This window comes from Lithobates pipiens, unplaced genomic scaffold (assembly GCF_037356315.1).
Source record: "Lithobates pipiens isolate NorthernLeopardFrog02 unplaced genomic scaffold, aLitPip1_a1.2 Scaffold_18, whole genome shotgun sequence".
Lineage (NCBI taxonomy): Eukaryota > Metazoa > Chordata > Amphibia > Anura > Ranidae > Lithobates > Lithobates pipiens.
This window is the reverse complement of record NW_027507758.1, coordinates 451005048-451024331: the sequence shown is the minus strand read 5'-3', so window position 1 is coordinate 451024331 and position 19284 is coordinate 451005048.

Sequence of the window (19284 nt, the reverse complement as noted above, 5' to 3'; positions counted from 1 at the left end):
GTTGGTCTATGTGGACCCATCTCCTGTTATAAATAAACAAAAAAAAAAAAATCCATACCAGGTGACAGGGCTAGCGAGGTGTCAATCGCGCTGATGGAAGAGGCGACATTAACTTCCTTCACTAGTCCCGTCTACCTGGAGTCACGTTCAAAATGAACAGACTTTACTCTGTGTGTGGGAATGTCCGTTCATTTTAAAAGTCCGGCGGACTAGCACACAGATGGGCGGATTGTCCACTGGACTGCCGAGTCCGGCGGACAATTTTGAGTCAAGACTTCTTTCTAAGTCGGCCGGACTTTTGGGAATAAAAAGTCAGCCGAAGCCCACACACAGGCGAATTGACCGACGGACTCTGGTCTCCCGGATAGTCCAATCGTGTGTACGCGGCATAAGTGACTCAATCCTTGCTTGCTCATCTACTGATTACCTGACTGCAACTGTCAATATCTCTCTATATATCTATATTGAATATATTCTAAAATATTGAAAAGAAAATATATTTATCATTTACTATTAAATGATTAATTGATTTAACACAATTTGCAATATCTACATTTATATACTGTCTTTTTTTTTATTAAATTGGTAAAATGGCACACTATTTTTTCTTTATATAAATATATATATCCAGCTTCACAAAGATTGCCGCAGGATACAACATTCTTCTGAAAAACTCACATCTCTTTTCAATCAAGCAACCTACTATTTCTGTTTGATACACACTATAACCAGCACCCAAAAGTTGCTTATTTCTTCTTACCCAGACATTAGTCAGAGCAGATTATTTTAATTGACATGTACCACATTCAGGCAATCAGGCTGCCTACTGTGGTCCCACTCAAGAGCACACAAAAGGAACACGTGAGAGCTAGAGCATAAGAACACTAGAAATGTGTGATCTTTAGTGGTGTAGCTAGTAGGTGTTCTGCCTGGTACAAGTCACTGCTGTACTTTTTTTTTTTTCCATCCACGTTATTTGCATATAAGGGATATTTTCACTTTTATATTTTCTATTTTAGCAGTGTTTAACTATACTATGATAAAAAGGAGGAAGAGAGACAAGAATCTTTACTGCATATTTATTGCATTAATGTGAATATGAATTGGTACTAGGGTGCTTAGTGAACTATAAAGATTTATCTAGAGTGTATGTTAAAAGGGATGCAATTAGAAAAGATTTTTTGGGCCACATCAGTATACACCACAAAAGATGATAATAATAAATAAAAAAATACATTGAAAATGAAAATAAATAAATCATAGTGCTGCACTCTCAAGTGCGTGTCAATAGTAAAAACAATCAAACTAAATAACGTATATAATGCCATAAATTTATGTGCAAAAATTGTGATAAAATAAAGTCTGCGTCAAAGTCCACACTCCATCCCGAACATGCAATGGTGACATGAAACCTTCACGGATCCCCCACATGATGTGCCCTTTTAGTTTAACCCTCACTACAAAAGGTCAAACTTGTAGAAAGAAAGCCAAGGTACAGTAGATTGATGTCCACAGATGCATACTTTCATAGGCAAATAGACACAGATTCAATAAATCGTCAAAGACAATTAATTCAGCCAGCCAGCCAGTCACAACCATAACTTCAAGCTGCTCAGCTCAAAAAAAAAAAAAAAAAGGATCATAGTGATCACTGCTGAAATGCTTTATTAATAAAAAGGATAAATATGCACTCACTTTTGTACAATAAATATGCATATTTCAAACAAGCATGGGCAGCCGCTGCCTTACTGCCAGTCTCAAGAGCTACACTATTGTGCTAGTAGCATAGTCATTATTGTTTGTAGCACACATTTTTGATTCTCACAAGAAAAATGATATACTTGACATAAAATATACTGTAGATCAAAAAGTATCAAAATATCTTTTTTTATTACACTTTAAATTTTCAGCATAATAAAGCGATTTTATTTTTAAAATAGATAAAAAACAAAACCTCACCACCAAAAGGCATCTATAAAAAAAAAAAAAAATCTGTGTCATGCATACAATGCCCCAAGTTTAACGACAACATGCTGAATGGTACTGGCTATATAAATCCACATCAAATATAATTAGAGTTAATATGGTGCAAGGTGGGTCCTTTAAGATTTTTTGAAGGCCATAGAATGTTGATTTCCATAAATCAGAATTATTTGCAGTTGGGGCTTGACTTTTTATAGTTTATACTTTTTTATACTTCATGCCACCATGGAGGAATCAATGGAAATTTACAGATGTCACAGCTCTTATAGACATGAAAGCTGAGGCTTAAAACTCAAGGTAAAAAAAGTGGAGGCCCCTCATCACCTGCCATGGTCCTTTAGGGAGTCTTAGCCCTTGTACACATGGTCGGAGATTCCGACAACCAAATCCGTCGGATTTTGTCTGACGGATTTTGTCCGAAACTGTTGTATACACACAGTCGGACAAAGTTGTCAGAAAATCCGACGTGATGACGTTATTTCGTTACGACGGGACTATGTTCAGGCTAGTAGCCAAAAGCTTTGGTGTAGAAATTTGATCTGAGCATGCGTGGCACTTTGTCCGATCGGAATTCTCTACACATGATCGGAGTATGTCCGATCGGAGCATTTTGTCGGAAAATATTTCCGGCAAGTTGGAAAAGTTGGTCCGACGGATATTCCAACGGAAACAGTCCGATGCAGACCACACACAGTCAGAATATCCGACAAAACGCTCCGATCGGACACATTCCGACTGAATCTCCGACCGTGTGTACAAGGGCTTAGCTTATATATCTTATATATCCTCCAGTGGTTATCTACACCAGTGGTCATCAACCCTGACTCACTAACAGGCCAGGTTTACAAAATAACTGAAATACATCACAGGTGATATCATTTTCTGCTCAGTGATTGCAGTATTCTAGTCTGCATCTCCCCAAGGTAATACATAAAACCTGGCCTGTTAGTGGGCCCTGAGGACAGGATTGATGACCATTGATCTACACTATATTGCCAAAAGAATCGGGGCGCCTGCCTTTACACACAATTATTATTTATTATACAGGATTTATATAGCACGGACAGTTTACGCACGTGAACTTTAATGTCATCCCAGATTTAGGAGTGTGTCTATGGGAATCTTTGACCATTGTTCCAGAAGGTTTTGTGAGGTCAGGCACTGATGTGGATGAGAAGGCCTGACTTGAAATTTCCGCTCTAATTCATCCCAAAAGTGTTCTATCAAGTTGAGGCAAGGAAAGAGTTCTATCAGGTTGAGGCCAGGACTCTGTGCAGTCAAGTTCCTCCACCTCAAACTTGCTCATCCATGTCTTGATGGACTTTGCTTTGTGCACTGGACCTAATCATTTGGTGGAGGGGGATTATGGTGTGGGGTTGTTTTTCAGGGATTGGGCTTGGTCCCTTCATTCCAGTTAAAGGAATTCTAAAGCATACCAAGACATTTTGGAAATTTCATGCTCTAAGCTTTGTGAGAACAGTTTGGGATGGCCCCTTGCTGTTCCAACATGACTGCGCACCAGTGCACAAACAAGGTCCAAAAATACATGGATGACCATGTTTGGGGTGGAGGAACTTGACTGGTCTGCAAAGAGCCCTGACCTCAACCCGATCGAAGACCGTTTGGGATGAATTAGCACAGAGACTGTGAGCCTGGTCTCACAAATGTTTCTGGAAGAATGGTCAAACATTCCCATAGACACACTCCTAAATCTTATGGACAGCCTTACCAGAAGAGTTGAAGCTGCAAAGGTTGTGCCAACGAAATATTGAACCCTATGGACTAACACTGGGATGCCATTAAAGTTCATGCGTGTGTAAAGGCAGGTGCCCCAATACTTTTGGTAATATAGTGTATTTAAACAATGAGCAAAATACATGCAGCATTTCAGTATTTCCATCTGTATGGCCAATAGGAGATCATATATAACATGCATATAACAAGTAGTGAAATCCTGAACAGAACCACATTGTATATCATATTCTCATCCATCCTCAAATGGCCCCAAGCTGAAACGCGTCAGTTCAGCCATATAAGTGATCATTGACAAAGGGTCCTGAAATTCCAAGGACCATATGTGAAATGTTGTTCTAAAGATACAGTTCACAGACAAGTCGAGTCTAAATACTGTTTGTAATAAGGCAACCCTAAACTTAGCAGTTTAGGGTGATGTTTCATGATTCAGGCCTTCTGTATGTGAGGAACCCTAATAACTCTGCAGTATGTGTGTTGTACAGGACGTTGGGAATGTGTCCTGGATGGCAGGAATATTGCAGCAATATTTGAGATATGGCTCTTTTAAGGGGTATAGTTTGAAGACATGGGTAAGTACTAAGGGATTCTCACCCATGCAGGGTGAGGGGTTTTGTAGTAGTCCAGTTGGAAAGAGAGGACTGGTTGTCAGCGCTCTCTTAGTTCATAGGTTTGTATTAGGGACCTGGAACTTTGGAGGTTTGAAGTGTTTTGGGGAGGGAAGACACTCCAAACCCTGACCACCAGGACACTTGTCCCGAAGGGGTTATGCCCCAGGCAAGGGAGGCTTAAAAGACAGCAGAGGAAAATCAGTAGTGTGGAGTAACTCACAAAGTGTAAGCAAGGGTGAACACTCTTGGGAACTGAGACACTTGTTGCTGGATCTCTGTGGCCTGCTCGGCACTTGAACCATGGAAGAACCCTACTCTAGTGTGGGAGGCACCAACAGTTTGGCAGTGAGCCAGGATATGGTACCTTTTTTTGCTGAAACTGTTTATTTTATTTTGTGCTAAAAGAAGCTAATTATGTTACCTGTTTGGAGGATTTTATAAAAAAAGTGCTTGCTTTTACACATGGCTGCTGGTGATCTCGGGCCCCCATATGACAGTGTATTTGGGAAAGCTTCTCCTGCAGAATAGGTTACAAACAGATAAACCACAGGGGTTCATGGATAGAGATGGCCTTGCAGTTTGCCCGGCGGTCGGTTCGCAGCGAACTTTGCTCGTTCGCGATTCGCCAAACCGGCGGACTTCTGCCGCTGTTCGCGGCGGCCGTATTTGTTTACAATGTGAACAACTTTGACCCATGACACATTCATCATGGGGTACAGGACAGCCAATTGAGACATTTCAGCACATGGACATACCCCCTACCTTATAAATAGACCTGATCTGGTGGCCATTTTACATTCTGTCTTTTGACAGTCAGTCTAATCACTAGCTAGATAATTAGCTATTACTATTAGGTCCACAAAAGCCCTTTTAAGGACTGGTATAGGTGTACAGTATATAGGGTTGTAATACACTTATAATATACTTTCTTTCAAATATAGAAAGCATATTATAGTGCACTGCATGCAGTGCTGACCGATTCTGCAGCTGTTGTTTCTCAGTGTAGGGAGGGACAGTTTGGTTTTTGGAGAAGGGACAGTCTGCAATTCACTAGCTACTAGCTAGCTACTATTAGGTCCACAAAGGTCCTTTTAAGGACTGGTATAAGTGTACTATTTGGTGTGCAGTATATAGGGGTGTAATTCACGTATAAAATACTTGCAAATATAGAAAGCATAGTATAATGTATTTCCACTGTGCAGCATTGTGACTGCTGAGTGGTTCTGCAGCGATACTACAAAGAGTGAAAAACGCAATTAGAAAAAAGTATTATAACTGGTGTGATAGACCAGTGGCCCCCAAAACGACAGATTGAAACGGGGTGATATATATCTTCTTCCACATATACTGCACTTCTCTAGAGACTTTTGTCAAAGGGTCATTTAAAAAATGACAGGCAGAGGAAGAGGCAAGCCCTTCTGCAGGGGTGGTAGGGGTAGGGCAGGAGCAACAGGCTAGAGCCAAAGTTGCAAATTGCAGAAGGTGCGTTCGATTGCGTCAAAGGATGCACTAGACTTGGTTGAGTAGCTCACTCAGCTTTACTCTTCTGCACCCTCCTCATCCTCTCGATCTGCACCCTCTTCTTCACTCTCTGCTGTGTGCACCCCCAAAGACACTACCACCAACACCACCACCACCACCATATACCTTCCGCTTGAGTCACAGGAATTATTTTCCGATCCATCACAAGACATTGCTGATGCGCAGCCACTCGGCACTTGGCATTGGATCAGGAAGAGGAGGTAGCAACAACCGCCACATAGCAGTCTGACGACAGTACCCAGATCAGCCCAAGGAGATTGGTCCCCGGTGTTGCTGCCTACTCTGAGATCTCTAATTATACGCCGGATAACCCTCTTGCCCAAAGGTTGATGGCTGGCTTGTCAGAACTGATAGCCCGCCAACTACTGCCATATAAACTGGTGGACTCGGAGGCCTTTCGAAAATTTGTGGCCATTGGAACACCACAATGGAAGGTCCCAGGAAGGAAGCATTTCTCACAGAAGAGCATCCCAGAGCTATATGGCCATGTTCAGCGGCAAGTGAATGTATCTCTGGCACACAGTATCGGTGCCAAGATACATCTGACCACAGACACGTGGTCTAGCAAACACGGGCAGGGAAGGTATATAACTTTTACTTCCCACTGGGTGAACCTTCTGACGGCCGTCAAGCATGTAACCCGTGGCACCCGTGTAGATTTGGTTTTACTACCACGGATTGCATGCGGGCCTGCCTCTTCTTCTCCTCCTCCTACTCCATCCTCCTACCTCTCCTCCTCGGCTGACTCCTCCTTTTCTGCTGCTAGCGCCTCTTCTGCTGCGCCGCCCAAGATCCCCAGAACCTATTCGACATGCCAGGTGAGACGTTGCCATGCTGTGCTGCGTCTGTTGTGCCTGGAAGCCAAGAGCCACACTGGCCCTGCACTCCTTTCAGCTTTGCGTTCACAGGCAGATCAGTGGCTAACACCGCTCAATTTGACAGTTGGTAAAGTGGTGTATGACAACGGTGCCAATCTGCTTAGCGCATTGAAATAGGGCAAAATTACACATGTGCCATGCATGGCACACATCTTAAACTTGGCCATGCAGCGATTCATTGTCAAATACCCTGGGGTCCAGGACATCTTGTGGCAGGCAAGGAAAATCTCGGCCCATTTCAGAAGATCTTACACAGCCATGGCTCACCTTGCTGACATTCAGCGGTGACACAATCTGCCGGTCAGACGTCTTATTTGCGATTGCCCGATGTGATGGAACTCAACCCTCTATATGCTTGATAGGCTGCTCCAGCAGAAACGTGCACTTAACGACTACCTGTACGAACTCTGCGGCAGAACAGGTTCTGGGAGCTTGGTTTTTTTTCACCACGCCAGTGGCTGCTCATGCGCGACGCATGCAGACTTTTGTGGCCATTTGATGAGATCACCAAACTGGTCAGTCGCAGCCATGGCGCCATCAGTGACATCGTACCTTATGCCTTCTTTATGGAGTGTGCATTGCGCCGTGTCATTGATCAAGCCGTGGAGGAGCAGGAGCAGAAAGATGAGGAAGTCGCAATGCTGGATGAATTCCCAGGGGAGGCTACTCTATCTGAGACAAGTCAACAACAGGAGTCTGAAGAGGAGTCAGAGGAGGTGGGTGCCGAGGCGGATGAGGAGGAGCAAGAAGAGCATGCTTTAAACCTTTTCTGGGATCCCTGTTGTTGTCCGTGGATGGGGAGAGGAGAACGAGTCGTCACATTATCCTGGATGATGAGCAGGAGCCAGGCCACCACACCGCTTCCAGTTTAGTGCGAATGGGGGCCTTCATGCTCCAGTGTTTTAACAGGTACCCCCGTATAAAAAGCATAAAGGTCAAGGACCAGTACTGGGTGGCAATGTACTTAGACCCCCGGTACAAACACAAAATGGTGAAAATCTTACCACCATCACAGAGGGCTGTCAGAATGGAGCACTTCCAGGCCTTGCTTTGAGAAATGCTGCATTCTGCTTTTGCGTGCGCTGGCAGAGGAGGAATTCCCACTCCCAGAGAAAGAGTTGCGGGTACCAATCCAACAGCACCTGCAAGAAGAGGGCAGTTTGAAGATGTGTTGGTGAATTCTGATATGAGATCATTCTTTCAGCCGACCCATCGACAGGTGTCATCCGGATCCAACATCAGGGAATGCCTAGACCGACAGGTGTCCGACTACATCGGGTTAACGGCCGATGTGGACGCTCTGAGGAGTTATGAACCCGTGGACTACTGGGTGGGCAGGCTTGACCTCTGGCCAGAGCTTGCCCAATTTGCAATGGAACTGTTGGCTTGCCCCTCGTCCAGTGTCCTGTCTGAAAGGACGTTCAGCGCAGCAGGGGGATCGTGATTGATAAGTGCACTCGCCTAGCTCACGACAGCATTGACTACCTCATATTTATAAAAATGAATGAGGCATGGATCTCAGAGGAATTCAACACATGTGACCAGTAGACCATGTATATGCATAACTCTATAAACTATTTATTTAATCTAGCACACAGACCTTTGTTCTACCTTTGGCTCAAACCGTACTATATGCCCGTACCCTCCTATTTGAAGAGGTTGAGCAGTGTCATATTTTTGGGTCCCGCAGCGAGTTGCTGGTATCAGTGCTGGTGTCAGTGCTCTCTATCTCGGTGCTGGTGTGGTGTCAGTGCTCTCTATCATGGTGCTGGTGTCAGTGCTCTCTGTCACGGTGCTGATGTGGTGTCAGTCCTCTCTCTCTATCTCAGTGCTGGTGTGGTGTCAGTGCTCTCTATCACGGTGCTGGTGTCAGTGCTCTCTATCATGGTGCTGGTGTCAGTGCTCTCCATCACGGTGCTGGTGTCAGTGCTCTCCATCTCGGTGCTGGTGTCAGTGCTCTCCATCACTGTGCTGGTGTCAGTGCTCTCCATCTCGGTGCTGGTGTCAGTGCTCTCCATCTCGGTGCTGGTGTCAGTGCTCTCTCTCTATCTCGGTGCTGGTGTGGTGTCAGTGCTCTCTCTCTATCTCGGTGCTGGTGTCAGTGCTCTCTATCACGGTGCTGGTGTTAGTGCTCTCTATCACGGTGCTGGTGTCAGTGCTCTCTATCTCTGTGCTAGTGTCAGTGCTCTCACAGTGCTGGTGTCAGTGCTCTTTATCACGGTGCTGGTGTCAGTGCTCTCTCTCTATCCCGGTGCTGGTGTCGTGTCAGTGCTCTCTATCTCGGTGCTGGTGTCAGTGCTCTCTATCACGGTGCTGGTGTCAGTGCTCTATCACGGTGCTGGTGTCAGTGCTCTCTGTCTCGGTGCTGGTGTCAGTGCTCTCTATCACGGTGCTGGTGTCAGTGCTCTCTACTGTATCTCGGTGCTGGTGTCAGTGCTCAGTCTCTATCGTGGTGCTGGTTTCAGACAGTGAGGGAGATAGCAGCGGAGAAGCCAATCAGCAGTGCCAGCACCATGGCTGAGGATCAGCACTGGACTGGCACCTCCGGACCACCGCAGTGGAGCCCTGCATAGGTGGGGGTAAGGGGCGGGCAGAGGGAGGGGCTCAAGCACAGGTTGGCACACTGGGACACTGCCACAGGACTGCGCTGCCCTGACTGTGGCACTGATCATCTCCTGCACCCCCTTCATAGCCTGCCCTGACCTTGCCTCTCCTCCACGGCACAGCTAGTAAGTATTTTGTGGCTGAAAATATGACCTGGAGGTTTTTAAGGTTCGCCTGCCATTAATGTCAATGGGGTCCGCCGCAAACTTTGCGGTTCGAAAATTTTTGGCCACATTCACGTTCGCGAAAGGTCCCATCGGAAGTTCGTCCATCACTATTCATAGATTACCAGATTACAAACAAAAGAGAGTGGGGTGCATTAGTACCCAGAAGCTGGGCCTGAAACAAAAACTGAGCCCTGTGCCTTTTTCTGCATTCTCTAGTGTTTACTGGAGTGAGCCTTTAGGTGATTTATTGAAGTGAGATTACAGAACATAGCATTTAAGGCATAGTTTTTCTGTAACACAACCTCTTGACACCAACTACCCAGTCTCAATCAGTGCTCAGTAAATGGCTGTTTTTCTTCAAGAGAAAGTGCAAGCCACGTTACCCAGGAGACCAGAACATCCATGTACTTTTCCCTGTTAGTGAGTTTGACCTCAGTGGCCTGAACTTCTTTTTAACCTTTTCCTTTTCTGATATCCTTAACAGTTTGCTTGAAAGTAAGGAGGACCTGTGAATCTAGCAGATAAAACCAGTCATTGATTTTGTATTTTTCTTCCAGGTACTTTAAATGTGCTATGATCAGAAATCCAGTTATGACAATCTGGAGAAGCGCAGAGAGCCCCGAAAGAGGTAAAGTGGGTGAGGTTGACAAGAAGAGTGCCAAGATAGAAGGTTCACTTTACAATGAAATGGACCAGATGAAAGGAGAAAATGTTTAGAAGTATCAACTGGTGACACAGCTTTTTGACACACAGGCATCAATAGCAGTTCGCTGGTGATGTGAAAACACCCTAAAAAAGTGAAGGTAATTGACTAGGAACAAGACAATATCGAGAAGTGAAGGGCCGTGTGCCCAGGATTCATTGCTATTTTTTTTTTTTCAGCAGATGTCTAAAGTTAAATATAATTACATACCAGAGTTACTAGTACCACTGTCTGATACATTATATGAAGAGAACAAAATACTACAGCGCATACATGCAAAAAATGATATTTAACTCCTGAAAAGCTATTTAAAACACCTGAACATTTTCAAAAATATGGGGATTTGGTCACACTATATGGCTATATGGTGCTTAAGCCCACTTACTGCGTTAAAGTACCCCATTATGAGTGGGTCCTATGCTATCCATAGAATGGAAGATCCTGCTTCTCTGAACCATGGGAGAAATTAACTTCTGTATATCAGAGAACTAAAGCACTCCTCCTATAACACAGGTGGACACAAATAAGAGGCAATGATGAGTGAGTTTTTGAAAATGTTCAGGTGTTTTAAATAGCCTTGCAGGAGTTAGGGTCCTTTCACATGGGGCGGATCAGTGAAGATCCACCCCGTGGATATCCGCTTGCTCAGCGGGGGCAGGAAGCATCCCCCGGGACTGTGACATCATGGTGACCCCACCCCTTACCCCTATATAAGTCGCCGTGTGACGTGTCCTTGCCAGTACGGCCAGAGACAGTGTCATGTCAACATCGGAAAAAGAAGAAGGTGGTGGAAACAGCGACAAGACCAGGCCAACGCTAGTTAAAGAGCTGGAAGAAGAAAGCAGAGGCACGGCAAGAAGAAGCGAAGAACGGGACAAGAACCCCCGAAGTCGGAAGAAGACCTCCAAAGTTGGAAAAAAGACCCTCGGGTGGCGGCGGCGACGAAAGAGAAAACCGGGCTCCTCCGCTAGTAAAAGAGCTACTAAAAGAGCAGAAGATAGCGGAGGAGCCTGGCGAGAAGACCCCCAAAGACAGAAGAAGACCCCCGGAGCTGACTAATAAAGTACTTTAAAAACCTGTGTTGAGTGTTTTTTTAATTTACACTTTTCCCCCCAAGTGAATGGGTAGGGGTACATCGTACCCCATACTCATTCACATAGGGTGGGGGGCGGGATCTGGGGGCCCCCTTATTAAAGGGGGCTCCCGGATTCCGATAAGCCCCCCACCCGCAAACCCCGACAACCAATGGCCAGGGTTGTCAGGAAGAGGCCCTTGTCCTCATCAACATGGGGACAAGGTGCTTTGGGGTGGGGGGCCGCAGGGCCCCCCTTCCCCAAAGCACCCACCCTGGAGGGTGCTCACCCCCACACCCTTTCCTGACCGGCTGGGCTACGTGCTCGGATAAGGGTCTGCTATGGACTTTGGGGGAACCCCCACACAAGTCCGCCGGAGCCCACACACGGGCGGATTGTCCGGATAGTTCGATCCTGTGTACGTGGCATTAGTGGTACACAGACAGTAAAAAATAAACTGGCATGGGTTTTAATCCTTCTCCATTCTAGCCAAAGCTAAAAAAGTGTAGGCATTGGCTATACCTACACTTTACGGAGGCATGGCACCAATGACATTTAATTAAAAAAAGAATACCTGCGTGCAAACTGATCCGGAGAAAAATGATTTAAAAAGCTGAAAGCCATTTGACTCCTAGTTTCCATTGTATTATGTATTTATATAATAATGTTAGGTTTCTGACTTTACCATATAAAGTCAGAATTTTTTATTTTTTTTCAAAAAAGAATCTAAAGCTTTTAACATTAAAGTGTTTGTTACCCTAAAAAAAAAGATCCTGTTCTTGTAAAGCATGAATAACAGCACAGTGCTTGTGCTGTGTAATTTCACCCTTTCTATCACCTTAAAAACCTGGATGATCCTGCTGCTGAGCCCTGACACCGTGGTCAGTTTACGTGCCTCCATCATCTGCAGCTCTCCTGTCCTCCTCTCTGCTCTCCCCCATCCCCACCATGTCTGTCAAATCTGTCCAATCCCAACCCTCCCCTCCTGCTGCTATCTTAACTACACTATAAACATACAATCCCCTCTGTAAAATAACATTATGTGCCCCAGTGTCTGTGTTATATAAGAAATATGCTGATCTGTACTCAGAGCATCTCCCAGCACTCACGTGACTCCTTGGCTCTCCCTCCTCTCTCCTCCCCGGCTGACGTCAGCAAGAGTGCTCGACCCCACCCACTACAGCTGTCAGCTGGGGAGAGGAGAGAGCCGAGGAGTCACCTGAGCGCTAGGAGATAAGGTACAGATCGTCAGCTTTTTTTATATAACACAGACACAGGGGCACATAATGGTATTTTACAGAGGGCTTAACAACCACTTAATTTTATGATTGTGTGTGTGCTTTCCTTTTTTTTTTTTTTTTTTTTTATGGTTAGCACATTAGCTTGGCAGCTCTAGGTTAATTGGTTCAAATCCAAACCATGGCACTACCTGCCTGGAGTTTGCATGTTTTCCCTGTGCCTTGTGGGTTTACCCTGGGTGCTCCCGTTTTCTCCTACACTCCAAAAACTTGCTGGTAGGTTAATTATCTGCTGTCTAAATTGGCCCTAGTATGTGTATGCATGGATGTCAGTTGGGGATCTTAGATTGTAAGCTCCTTGATGGCAGGGACTGATCAGAATAAATATGTAAAGTGCTGTGTAAATTGTTGGCTCTATATAACTACCTGTAGTAAATATGGTAAATAAAGCTAAATTATTTAAATCTAAATATGTGCAATGGTCAGCAAAAGGACTTGAAATCATGTTATGTAGTAACATATTACAGTGTGTTGTTTACGTGGATTCATGTTATATAGTAACATATTACAATGTCTTGTTTATGTTCCCAAGGTGGCTAATCATTAGGTCATACACTACTGGGAGATTATATTTAGCACGTTAGTTGATTAGCTTGTAGTGCTTCCTATTTACATCCTGGCCTGTGCCACCTAAGTAGCATTTTCAATAACTGAGCAACAAAATAACCATTCTACAACTAATATAATGCATGCCAACCTTCCTAAATGCTGAATCAACTAGCTCTATAAATCTTTTTAGTTATATGTTTGGAGCAGATGCAAATACACAGTTGTATTACTCCCGAGTCAGCAACAAGAACATCATAAAGGGTAAAATAGAGAAAGGTCATCTTATCTCCTTCTGACTACTGCATGCTCTCAGGAGGCAGTACATAACACTGTAACGTACATGTTTTATTTTCCTAGTTTTACCCAAATTATAGCATATTTATTCCTTAGACTTGGAACATATGACTCTTAAAAACAGGTCTATGATCTATAAATGATATTAAAACACATTGAAGTAATCTTGTCACCAGAAAAAAAAAAAACTATTTGGCATACTGGCTGCATGATGACTGGTACAGAACCTCCACAAACTGGATTATGACTGTATGCAGTGCAAAGGGTATGTGAATATGGGTGGTTTTAAATAAATACTGGTACTCACAAAATGGTACAGCTTATAAAGGCACCATCTTTTCAAATGCATCATAAAGTAAAGCTGTCATTTGAGTCGATAAACCATAACCATGTATGCAGACGATGTGCTCAAAAACGTTTTATCTACAGTAGGGCTTTAATTCATTTGTTTTTTATGTAAAGACTATTTGAAGCTAAACTCTGACCAAAAACCTTTTTGGTCCTTTGCATTGTAAAAAAAAAAAAATTACCACTAATGAAGTGTGTGACGTTTGCGGCTGTTGATGCATTAGAGAAAACTTTTACTTTCATGCAGCTACTCCAACTACAGTACAGTAAGTACTGAACTTTCCGTGCGGGTGGCTCAATTGGAATCACTTCCAGTCAGGAAATGTCTTGCATTATTTTCATATAATGCAATGTACTCTTTGATTTTAGTAGGTGAATTGTGTATTTTTTTTTTTTGTGCAGAGCTACACTTGATAGATTTTCCCAAAATTCTAATTTTTATGGGTGCAAGATAAGGCAGCCAGGAGCATCCTAATCCTTGCTTAACCACTTTAAGACCAGGCCTCTTTTTTAGATGTGGTGTTTACAAGTTAAAAACATTTTTTTTGCTAGAAAATTACATAGAGCCCCCAAACATTGTACTTATTTTTTTCTAACATCCTACAGAAGAAAGGATTCTCTAGGATTCTCTAGGATTCTGGCGCTCCTTGCAATACTTTCTGTCACACTGTATTTGCGCAGTGGTCTTACAAGCGCACTTTTATTTAAAAAATACACCTTTTTTTATTAAAATATAAGACAAAAGTAAAGTTAGCCCAATTTTTTTTATATTGTTACGCCGAGTAAATTGATACCCAACATGTCAAGCTTCTAAATTGTGCCCACTCGTGGAATGGCAAAAAACTTTTACCCTTAAAAATCTCCATAGTCGACATTTAAAAAATTCTACTGGTTGCATGTTTTGCACTACAGAGGTCTAGGGCTAGAATTATTGCTCCCGCTCTACCAATTGTGGTGATACCCTCACTTGTGTGGTTTGAACACTGTTTTCATATGCGGGCGCTACTAACATGTGCGTTCGCTTCTGCACGCAAGCTTGGCAGGACGGGGTCGGTTTAAAATTTTTTTTTTACTTTTTATTTTTACACTGTTTAAAAAAAAAAATCTGTCACTTTTATTCCTATTACAAGGAATGTAAACATTCCTTGTAATAGAAAAAAAAACATGACATTACCTCTTAAATATCAAATCTGGGGTCAAAAAGACCTCAGATCTCATATTTACACTAAAATGCAATAAAAAAAAAAATGTAATTTAAAAAAAAATGTAAAAAATAAAATGCCCCTTTAAGAGCTATGGGCTGAAGTGATGTTCTAATGTTTCTTCTAACCTGCCTTGTAATGGAGACGGGTGGGGACCATCTTCCACTCACTGATCTCCATGTCAGCCCAGGGGACAGACACGATCGCCTCCGCCACTGCCAATGGCACCGGATCACGTTGAATCTGCCACAGAGACCACTTTTATCTTGTACCGGACTGCTGGCCGAACATGGGGATACCGGGGGTTATGGCAGCTAGCTGCTACCATAACGACGATATCCGTCCCCAAAGTAGGGACGTACATCGGCGTGCGGCGGTCCGGAAGTAGTTAAAGGGGTTGTAAAGTAAAAATTTTTATTTTTTTAAAATAACAAACATGTCATACTTACCTCCACTGTGCAGCTCGTTTTGCACAGAGTGGCCTCCAACCTGCTCTTCTGGGGTCCCTCGGCGGCTGTCTCTGCTTCCTCCCGCAGGTGCTTCTCACGTTAATGCGAGCTCCCTCGCATTGGTGAGAAGCACTGCGGGCGCGCTCCCGTGATACAGCCGGCGGCTATAGCCGCTCGCTGTATCACAAGGCCCCGCCCCCCGGCGCGCTGCGTCATTGGATGTGATTGACAGCAGCGCGAGCCAATGGCTGCGCTGCTTTCAATCCATCCACTCCAGCCAATCAGCGGCCAGGCTGAGCGGCGAAGAGGACGGCGGGGGCGAGCGCGGGATTTTCGAGGGGTCAGGTAAGTAAAACAGGGGGACTGGGGGCGCCGGCAGTGTGAGATGTTTTTTCACCTTAATGCATAGAATGCATTAAGGTGAAAAAAACATTTACCTTTACAACCCCTTTAAAGTATAACAAAAGGCAAAGCTTTTTTTTTTGGTTTTGGACAGAGTGGACAGGGTTTTGAACCCCTGTCAGTTTTTATTGCTGTCTGTGCCCCCATTAGGGAGATCCCCCCTCTATATTTGTCTTGTTTACCATTATCATTGAAAGTGAAAGTAAAAGAACATTTTAGTTGTCCCCACATTTTGAGTTGTCCCCAGAAAAGTAATAGAGGGGAAATCTTCCAATGGGGACACTAGTTCTGGTGACCTGGGGGTCCCCAAGGAATTCCTTTAATTTGCAGGGATTTCCTCTCACTTCCTGTTAGGTTATGAGACAGAAGTTGAAGGGAAATCTCCTCAATGGGACACAGATGGCGGGAAAAAAACTGACTGGGGTTATAACCCTCCTTTGCTCTATCCAAAATGAAAAAAGGCCTGCCTACTGGCTTCTGATCTGCACTCTGAACCAATGGCTGTCAGAACACAATAGAACAGCAGGGTAGATCGCTGTATAAACATATCACAGTTAAGCCTAGTACACACAGGCCAAATGTTGGCTGACATTTGGTTCTGTGTACGGCAGCTGGTCCGTCAGAAGCTGGTCACTCAGTAGGCTTCTGTCGACGGTCATGAGTGAAAAAGGTCTGCTGGGGAGATTGCTGTACTAACATGAGATCATTAGTACAGTGGCTCCGTTCTAAGACTCCCTGACCAATCTGGTCTCAGGACCCTCTTCCTGATTGGCTGGGAGGAGAAGCAGGAAGACATTAGCAAATATTAAAGTGGTTTTAAAGTCATTTTTATGACTTTTACCTACAGGAAAGCCTATAATAAGGCTTACCTGTAGGTAAAAAAAATATTCCCCTCGCAATGTGCCACTGACTGCAGCGGTGCATGCGCACAGGGGATTCTCGGCCTAAAATCCGGCAGACACCGGACTCTGCCGGAAAGAAATCTCCCGCAAGCAATGCGCGGGAGTGACGAAATCGCGGCTCCGGCCACTCACAGCGCCGGAGCCGCGATACCCAGAAGAAACGCAGAGGGAACATGTCAGCTCCCTCGGCGTGGATCGGGCCAGATGTCGGGGCCTCATTCTAAGGTAAGTATTTGATAATAAGCTAGTATGAGGTGCATACTAGCTCATTATGCCTTTTCCTTTGCAGGTCAGGAAAAAAAAAAAAAAAACTTCAGCGGGTATACAACCACTTTAATTTGCTAATGTCACACAACTGGGTGGGCTCGGGGAGTAGTGCTCTTTTTGAAGCCCACCCTTTTTGAAGTCAGTTAGAGCTTCAGGCTGTAATCATGTGCTTTGGAAAAAAAACAAAAAACATGGAGATTAGGGGCCGGGCGCATGGATTAGAGGGGGTGGCACCCCTGCTCCCCCCAGTGGAGCGCCCCCACTGCATTTTATGTCCTTTTAACAATCAATTTTGACATTTTGAAAATGAACTATGATTTGACCCCACTAACCATGAGAAAAATCAAATGAACATTCTTAAATGAAAAATATCAAGAAAACTACTAGTGTATGACCAGCTTAAATACATTACAATATGTTGTTCAGTTTAACAAAAGAAAACTTGGCAGGGCTGACACTGCTCAGTCCACAAAAAAGTGTGCACAATAGGACTTACTAGCTGAGTGTGTTTCTGACATATAAGGAAATATTTGTTTACTTGTAGGGTCTATGAAAACCATTCAACATGGGGAAATGTGCATGTATTGCATAGACATACTTCAGTTTTTGTCTTGACATATACATTAAGACTGTGAACTCTAATGAACTCTCTTTCATTAGGCCAGTGAGAGTGAAGCTGCATGATTACCTAATGTCTAATAGATGCCTTTATGCCTGGTTCACAAGTATGGAATTTGCTTTTGATCTGTTTCTGCAGTGCTTTTTGTGGTGGTCTTGAATTTTTTTTGCGCATGCATTTTTTTGCTCCATTTTTTGATGCATTTTCTATTTTTATACTTATTTTGGCCAATTTGTTGTTGGGCAGATTAAGAACACAAAATGCAAAATGTGGCAGAATCGCAGCAAAAATGCACTTCATGCATCTTCTGCAGCTTCTCTGTTGAAGTCTATTGAACCAAAAACATACCGTTATGCATTAAAAAAATTCCCTGGCCCTTTCCAAAAACACAGCGGCTGAAAAAAAGCATAGATAAAAACGTGTCCCATAGGAAACCATGTTAAATGGACTGAAGTTTGTTTATGTGAAATTCAAACAGAACTAAAAAAAGGCATAGGTGTGAACCAAACCTTGGTGTGATGCAGCACCAGTTGTTAAATGTCATAGTAGTTGAAAACTGGATACGACCAGGCACCTCTGCCTTGCACCAAACAGTAGGTGTAAAAATATTTAAAAAAAAGCAGCTGAATATATAAATCCGGTAGACTGCATAATAGATACATAAGCATGAGTTCACTTGAAAAATAATTGTGTTATATTTTGAATAGGTCTGAATAAAATATTCATTAAATCCTCTTTATATTCAAACAATTCCCTTGCATCATTTCTGATTTCCTTCAGCAGCAACCCATTAAGGATAAAAACTGCATATCACACTTCCTCTGGAATAAAACGGGTTTTAACAAATAATTGCAGCAATTTGTCTTCTTTACTAAATAATAAATCTGTATGAGCATCGTCAAGCCAAGTGCATTATCTTTAAACTTTGAACCCAGAGATGGATGCTCTGTCAAGATGGCAAAGCTGAGTTCAGAATACTTTTCCTTTTAATGAATTTACTTGTGGAGCTGTGTCATTATATAGGCATCCTGTAAAACAGCAATTCAGACATTATGATACAGCTGAAACTAAACCCCCAGAACACATCTGATCGTTTCTGAAGAGCAACTAAAAATGTGTTTTCCATTCTATGTGGATTAGTTGGTTCTTGAGTAGGTCTTCCCTGTTATTTTGGAGCGTATCTGAACATGGCGAAATGGAGATATGCCTGTGATCAAATCAAAAATGCCTACATATATAACAACACACAAGGTGCTACAGGGATTTGACCATGTGTTAATGCTAAAGGTTCGGAATTAACCCTATGCACACTGCTATATACTGTAATCTTACATAGTGCTTTTACATAGTAATTTTGAGGCTGCTATCTCCATGTAGTGCTTTTCCAAAGAGTTCACTTCATGCCAGAAGTATTGTTTTACGTAGTGGCTCACTTTTATTGAAAAGAAAGAGTATGTTCAAAAACAAACAGTAGCCTTCACAGGGGTTTCCTCCATCATTTTAAAACATGAACATAAACGCCCTTGAATCTCCCTGGCTTTGTTTCGCAAGCTCTTAGGCTTTGGCCTGGGTTGCAGGTTTCTTCTCTCCCAAAGCTCTTTGAAGTCTCCAGATTTCAGACCTCAATGCGGTAAATATAAA